The following is a 7,976-nucleotide window of genomic DNA, read 5'->3' on the forward strand; positions in this document are numbered from 1 at the left end:
CATATGGTTTTGCATCTAATCGCATGTTTTTTTATTGTGAATATCACTCATTTCGCCAATGTGATAGGTCGCCGTATTTCAGCCCCATACCCTGATCGCATGTGACGTCTGGAAAAGGCGTGAAATTTAGACCAACCAAAATGCGATTTCATTTCAGCAAGCATACTGACTCAAAGAGAAACCCCCATTGGCAGTGCCAAGTCCCATGACTTAGGCATCACACACACTATATAAACCCCTGAGCCACCATTTTGTGCTTTGATAGGGAGTGAGGAGCTGAGTGAATGACAGTAGAGGTGTGGTCTGCAGACACAGGTATGCAGCATGGCAAGCAGGAGAGCTGGGGGAGCTCAGCAGAGGCTGGAGGAGGAGGAGGATCCGAAGGTGATTGTCAGGCAGAGTCACAGTCATCAGGAGGAAGGTTTGTCTGACCAGGAAGCACAGGAGGAGGATGATGATACACAGGTGGAGGAGCAAAATGAGGGGGAGGAGGAAGAGGAGGAGGCTGAGTCTGCTGGTCCATTGCCTGGGAAGATGCGCTGTGGGCGCAATATACACTTCACCTATGATGAAAATTCTGCACTGGTACATGCTATGGTACCAGTCTTCACACGTCTCCTGGGAGAACGTGCACACTGTACCCCACTGGGCAGAAAGAAACAAATGGTGCTCGGCATCACAGAAGCTGTTAATGCTGTCAGTAGCTGCAGACGTGAAGTTTACAAAGTTAAAAAACTTTTCAACTAAATCAAACGTGTGTTAAAGGGGAAAATGGCGGATGAAGTTAAGCAGTCCTGCAAGACCGGTGGTGGGCGTCTCATCCCCATACACTACACATCTTATGAACAAGAGTTGAAACAGATAATTCCACCAGAAATCCTACCGGGAACTCAGACTGAGGATACAGACAGACCTCCAAATCCAGCCCCTATTGGTGAGTAACATAACAGTACTAACATTTTTATACAACAAACCAAATTTTGCAAATGGAATCAGGATAGAAAAAAAGAGATATGTAGAGAGTCCCAATTTTACAAGTAAAAGAAAACCAGACATTCCAAGAGAGGAGGAAAGAGGAAACAAGGTCATGAAATTAAACCACAAGTAAACACAGGTATGATTAACTTATCCAATTATAACCTAACTGTAGATGAATTAAAATTGTTACAAAAGGGTTTATCGTTTGCTCCTGCTAAAAAGCTGAATGGATTTTCTGTATTTTTGGACACGAATAGGTATATTAGGAGCCTCACACTAAAGTGACATTTTTTGAAACAAGGTCCCCAATGTAATATTAAAAGTGAAATTAATGAAACAGGTTTAATTGAATCTCGGGGAAATTATGTTGAAACATTTGCTGAGTTGATTAAGAATGACCTTGATAAATTATGCATGAAAAAGGACACTAAGGCCCATATTCAATTTGAGGCGAAAAGCCGTTTTTGCGTGTTTTTGGCGGAAACTTTTCACCGATATCATTTTTGCCTGGGGTAGAGGGTGCGGAGGGTGCGCTCGCCCTATGGGTGTAATGCTGGAGTAATAGTGTGTTGTGGTCTTTTGTGTTCGATGTTGTGTGTGGAGTGATGGGGTGTAGGGAGGGAAGGGGGTCTAATGGACTGGAGGTGGTGGGTGGGGAAATGAAGACAGAGGCAGACATGGGGGCCAAAGGGTTTATTGGAAAAAAACAGTACTAATCCTGTTCGGTCCCAGGCACCCAGGTGGGGTGAGCGATCCACTTAGGGGTGTGTGTGGTGGAGACTGGGGAGGTGAGTGGACCCTTTTAGGGGGCTCCTTTCCGTGCAGTTCAATAGACTGGCACGTTACCCCTGCTGGACCTTTGGTCAACAGTCTTAGGATGTCTCGGGGGGAGGGGAGTGGTGGGTTGGCAGCGGGTCTGGCGGTTGTGGATGTACACCCTGGCGGCGTCCCGCGCAGGGGTATAAGTCTCGGAGTCACTTACCTACCGGTAGGATTTGTTGGTGAAAAAGGCTTGGGCTGCTGGTAGCTGGTGTTAGAGTTTCCTTTTGCAGATGCGGTGTTGGATGGCTGCTGCGGTGTCAGCGGTTGGAGGAAGCTCTGTGTGTGGTAGTGGCTTGCTGGTGCACTGTGGGGCTTGGTGCACCGCGTTGCTGGTGTTCTGTTCCCGCTGCCTGGTGGGTGCCTGCTGGTGTGGATCGCTTAGGGATTGCTGCTGGACGAATAGCTGTGAGTGGAGCTGGTGTTGGTTGCTCCCAGGGGGCGGTGCGTGGTCGCCTGGGTCTAGCAGGTGGAGTGGTGATCAAGAGGGGTGCGCAGGGCTTTGCTAGGTGTGATGCCCAGTGCGGCCCTGCGGGTGGTGGGTAGAGAGGGTTCTGGAAGCAGCAAGGCTCGACCGAGTTCTCCGCGGGAATGAAGAGCTCTGGTGTAAGCTGGCTGTGGTGTCAGACTGTAGGGGGTCTCCGACGCGTTTCGGCAGGGGCTCTGCCTTCAAGGAGGTAAGAAGTGTGGCTATGCATGTGTGAGGTTTAAATGTGGAACTTCCGGGTTCTGTGTTTGTCAGGTGGTGGAGATGACCAATCAGGGCTAAGAGTGGGTGTGGCCCATGTATCTGATAGGTCGAACCCTCTCTACCCACCACCCGCAGGGCCGCGCTGGGCATCACACCTAGCAAAGCCCTGCGCACCCCTCTTGATCACCACTCCACCTGCTAGACCCAGGCAACCATGCACCGCCGCCTGGGAGCAACCAACACCAGCTCCACTCACAGCTGTTCGTCCAGCAGCAATCCCTAAGCGATTCACACCAGCAGGCACCCACCAGGCAGCGGGAACAGAACGCCAGCAACGCGGTGCACCAAGCCCCACAGTGCACCAGCTAGCCACTACCACACACAGAGCTTCCTCCAACCGCTGACACCGCAGCAGCCATCCAACACCGCATCTGCAAAAGGAAACTCTAACACCAGCTACCAGCAGCCCAAGCCTTTTTCACCAACAAATCCTACCGGTAGGTAAGTGACTCCGAGACTTATACCCCTGCGCGGGACGCCGCCAGGGTGTACATCCACAACCGCCAGACCCGCTGCCAACCCACCACTCACCTCCCCAGTCTCCACCCACACACACCCCTAAGTGGATCGCTCACCGCACCTTGGTGCCTGGGACCGAACAGGATTAGTACTGTTTTTTTCCAATAAACCCTTTGGCCCCCATTTCTGCCTCTGTCTTCATTTCCTCACCCACCACCTCCAGTCCATTAGACCCCCTTCCCTCCCTACACCCCATCACTCCACACACAACATCGAACACAAAAGACCACAACACACTATTACTCCAGCATTACACCCATAGGGCGAGCGCACCCTCCGCACCCTCTACCCCATTCTATCGTTACACAGGACCCGGTACTCCTGCTTTTAGGAAGGTGCAGCACCCCGACACAAACAATACATCTCACATCCCATCTGCCCATAGAGCAGAGCGCAGTTCTAACCCATCACTTGCAGTCATTTTTGCCTGTTTTGACTTTCCTCCGTATTCAATTTGGAAGACTTTTTGCCTAGGCGGAAAGTCAATGCAATGTAATAGGCAGAAAAGTTTAGTCTATGAATAGCAGACGGGAAAAAGTGCAGAATTGGGGTTTTGGGGTGCAACGTTGCGGGAACCCCCGGGCATCCTTCAGACAGTCCCACAAAGGTAAACTGTGTCAAAATTTAAATAAAAAAACACTTACGAACACCCCAAAAAAATCACTTTGAATTTGGGGGTGAAAAAAAAAATGTTGGGGGACAAAGTTAAAAATTAGCGAACTTGACTCTGGGGGGGTCCCCAAGTATGCCCCAGGTGTTTTTTTCATTGCAGGGGCTTGCGGCAGGTGGATTTTTCACATTTTTTTCAACTTAACTGTACCAACTTTAAAATATGCTGGTCCCCATTTTCAAGTAACCAAAATTTGCAGGGATAAGTTATTTTCTTCAAAAAAAATCTTCAGAAACTATTCTGCACCACTTATACAAAAACACTATTTAGCAGCTATTGAGCCCATTTAAAAAACACCAAATACCTTCAGCAAGCCAAATCGGGAGGTACCATAGCTAATCCCCATGTCAGAGCATCTTTTGGGGGGTGTCGGGCTGATTTCCCCAAATCTGACAGTACTTTCCGCTTGTTTAAGTTTCGCCGGGTCCCGTTTTCGCCTACTTTTAAATTGAATACGGGGATACGCGGGCACGCGCACGATACTTTTCCGCCTACAAAACACGCAATGTAGGCGAAAAAGTCCGGGAGGCGGAAAAGTATTGCGGGTCTACTCAAATTGAATACGGCTCTAAGAAAGGTAATTTAACACAAAAAGAGAGGAATGCAATAGAACAATTAGAGAATAATCATAGCATTGTTATTAAGAGTGCAGATAAGGGGGGTGGCCTGGTAATATTAAATAGAAAGGATTATGAGGAAGAAATATGGAGAATACTTAAGGATATGGAAACATATGAAAAATTATTGAATGACCCTACTGAAAATATTTTGAGTAAAATTTGTATTTTATTGAAAGCGGGTTATGATAAACAATGTATATCAAAAGGAGAGTATGATTATTTGTTAGTGAAATGTACAAGAATACCGACATTTTATATATTACCAAAAATCCACAAAGGGATGAATAAACCTCCCGGTCGCCCAATAGCTTCAGGCATAGAATCAGCAACCTCTCATATGTCTGAATTCATTGATTTTTATTTAAAGAGATATGTGTGTAAGCTTAACTCATACATTAAGGATTCCACTCAGGTTTTAGCTATAGTTGAAAAAATGATGTGGTCAGATGAATATTATTGGTGCTCTACAGATATAGAGTCCCTGTATACCTGTACACCACATAAAAAGGGAATAGAAGCAATCACTACCTTTTTGGAAGGGGACCTAGAAGTAAGTGAGGAGAAAAGAAAGTTTATTTTGGAATGTATCACATTTATTTTAGAAAATAATTATTTTAGATATCAGAAACAATTTGTGTTACAAAAAAGAGGCGTGGCCAAGGGGACACCTTTCGCACCAAACTTTGCAAATTTATAATTGAGAGTATGGGAGATGGAATTTATAGAAGGACCTAAGAACCCGTTTTTTGAGATTATTATATTATTTAAACATTTTATAGATGTTGTATTGATAGTATGGAAGGGTACAGAAGAGTTGTTTCATAAATTCATGTCCTATTTAAGTCAAAATTGTTTTAATTTAAAATTTACCCATAATATACAAAAATAAAAAATTTAATTTCTGGATATTGTTCTTGATAGTTCTGGTTGGAGTCCAGGTGAAAATATCAATACCTATACACATATAAAAAAAAAAGTGGATAGTAATAATTAAATACATTTTGATAAGTTGTAATTTATTTAATTGGAAAAAGAACATTCCTTACTCCCAGTTTTTTAGATTGAGAAGAAATTGTAGACAAGAAAGCAAGTATAGTGAACAAGCAGAGATTTATAGTAGGAGGTTTGAAGAAAAACATTATCCTATAGAAGTAATAGATGCTAGTAGAGAAAGAGCAAGGAATAGGGATAGGACAGAATTATTAGAATATATTATTAGAATATAAAAAAGGGCTAATAGGTGTGAAAATGATATGTACAATCCATTTATTAGTATTTAATAGTTATGAAAGAGAAATTGGAAAATTTTATTATTAGATCCAATTTTGGGTAATAAAATTCCCCCCAAACCACAGATTGTTTCTGGACGGGCCCCTACCCTTAAAAAATGATTAGCACCTAGTGTGTTACCAGCTGAAACCTTTAAAGAAAATAAGAATTGGATAGAACAAAGAAAAGGCTTTTTTCCATGCCAACATTGTAAAGTATGTAAATATTGTAATAAGGAGAGGAGTGATTTTAGAGACAGTGAAAACTCTTTCGGAGTACACACTTGAGGGTGGGCAACTTAAGTAATGCAAAGCCGGTTTGTGTATGGGCCTCCAAATTGCCTCTTTTCCTGCCAGTACTGAAAGGGAATGTCTAACATGCCTATTAGGATGTTATCTCTGAAATAGTCCTCCACCATTCTGTGATTGGAGACCGTATCACACATAGTCACGGTAGAAGACATGTCACTAGTAGGCAGTTCTCTCAGGCCCGACCATATGTAATTTTTTGGTGACTGATCTGCATGACCAACAGGCATTCTGTAAGGAAAATTGAGTCTTTTCCTGGCAGCTGCAGAAACTGAAGGAGGAGATTATGGCATTTCACATACGGCTGCAGCTACCAACATCTCTTTGCACAGTTTTAGATTTTTGTCTGTTGGAAAATACTCACAAGGTAGGACTTATACCTAGGATCCAGAATGGTGGCCAAAATATATTTTTTAGATTTCAATAGATTGACGACTCTTGGATCCTGGTGAAGTGAATCAAGGGCTTGATCCACCAGTCCGACATACTTTGCGCAATCGCTCCATTTCACCTCCTCCTTCAGTTTCTCCAGCTGTTTTTGCAAAAGTCTGATGAGGGGAATGACTAGACTCAAGCTGGCAGTGTCTGAACTAACTTCACGTGTGGCAAGTTCAAAGGTTTTGAGAACCTTGCACAACACGGAAATTATTCTCCACTGCTCTTGAGTAAGATGCATTCCCCCTCCATGGCCTATGTCATAGTCATAGTCCGTTGTATAGGCCTGGATGGCCTTTTGCTGTTCCTCCATCCACTGAAGCATAAAGAGGGTAGAATTCCACCGAGTTACTACCTCTTGCTTCAGCTGATGGAAGGGCAAAACAGTACCTGCTGGTCATGCAATCTTCGACAAGCGGTCGCCGAATGTCTAAACTGTCCGGATATTTTGCAGGCCACCGAGAGCATATCCTGCACGACCGTGTCAGTTTTTAAAAAATGTTGCACCACCAAAGTAATTGTGTGAGCAAAACATTGGACATGTTGTAATTCACCCAGATGTAATGCTTTCACAATATTGCTGGAATTGTCCGAAATCACAAATCCTGAGGAGAGTCCAAGTGGGGTAAGCCATTTAGTAATGATTTCCCTGAGTTTTTCTAAGAGGTTCTCAGTAGTATGCCTCTTAGGAAAACCAGTTATACAAAGAGTAGCCTGCCTCTGTATCAGCTGTCTTTTGGTAGATGTTGTTGCTTCTGTTGCTGTTGTAGGCAATACACCTACCCAGTGGGCTGTCACAGTCATGTAATCCTTAGTTTGCCCTGTCCCACTTGTCCACATATCAGTGGTCAAGTGGACAGTGGGTACAACGGCATTTCTGAGGACATTAATAAGGTTTTTTTTAATGTCCTTGTACAGATTTGGAATTGCTCTTCTAGCGAAGTGGAATCTAGAAGGGATCTGGTAGCGAGGACACAGGACCTGAATTAACTGTTGAAAACCCACTGCAGTAATGGCGGATACTGGACGCACATCTAATACCAGCATAGCTGTTATGGCGTCTGTAATCCGCAGTGCAACTGTATGATTGCTGTCATACTTGTTTGCCCTTGCAAACGATTATTTGACAGTTAATTGTTTTTTGGAGGATATGCTACAAGTAGTCTTCCTCCTGGTCCCCTTCTGGGATGAAGATCCACTCACAGGAACAGCAGCAGCAACAGGCGTAGTCATCAAGGATCCTTCTGAGGAATCACGGATAGGAGAGGAGTCAATCATGCTTTGAAAACCAACATTGGATGCAGCAGGACTACTCCCAATGACGAATGAGGATGTTGATGATGCAGGTGTTGGAGATCGAAGGTGCTTGGATCTCACAGAGAGGGAGCAGGTAGGTGACACTGGACTTGTTACGTTTTGAGTTTTGGAACTTGGCGACGTACACTTTGATATTTGATGAATGCGCTCCAAGTGACGTAACAATGAGGAGGTTCCTAGGTGGTTTATGTCCCTCCCTCTACTCACTCTTGCATGGCAATGGGCACATATGGCTTGACAACTGTTGTCCAGATCGGGGTGGAAATAATTCCACACGTGAGAAGTGGATT

General features: G+C 44.5%; 1 pseudogene; it reads left to right on the forward strand.

The window, feature by feature from the left end:
- Positions 1-324: 324 nt before the first annotated feature.
- Positions 325-942, forward strand: LOC148542695 (uncharacterized; annotated as a pseudogene).
- The last annotated feature ends 7,034 nt before the right edge of the window (positions 943-7,976 follow it).

The sequence above is a fragment of the Taudactylus pleione genome, unplaced genomic scaffold, assembly GCF_031769625.1.
Source record: "Taudactylus pleione unplaced genomic scaffold, aTauple2 ptg000010l, whole genome shotgun sequence".
Classification (NCBI taxonomy): domain Eukaryota; kingdom Metazoa; phylum Chordata; class Amphibia; order Anura; family Myobatrachidae; genus Taudactylus; species Taudactylus pleione.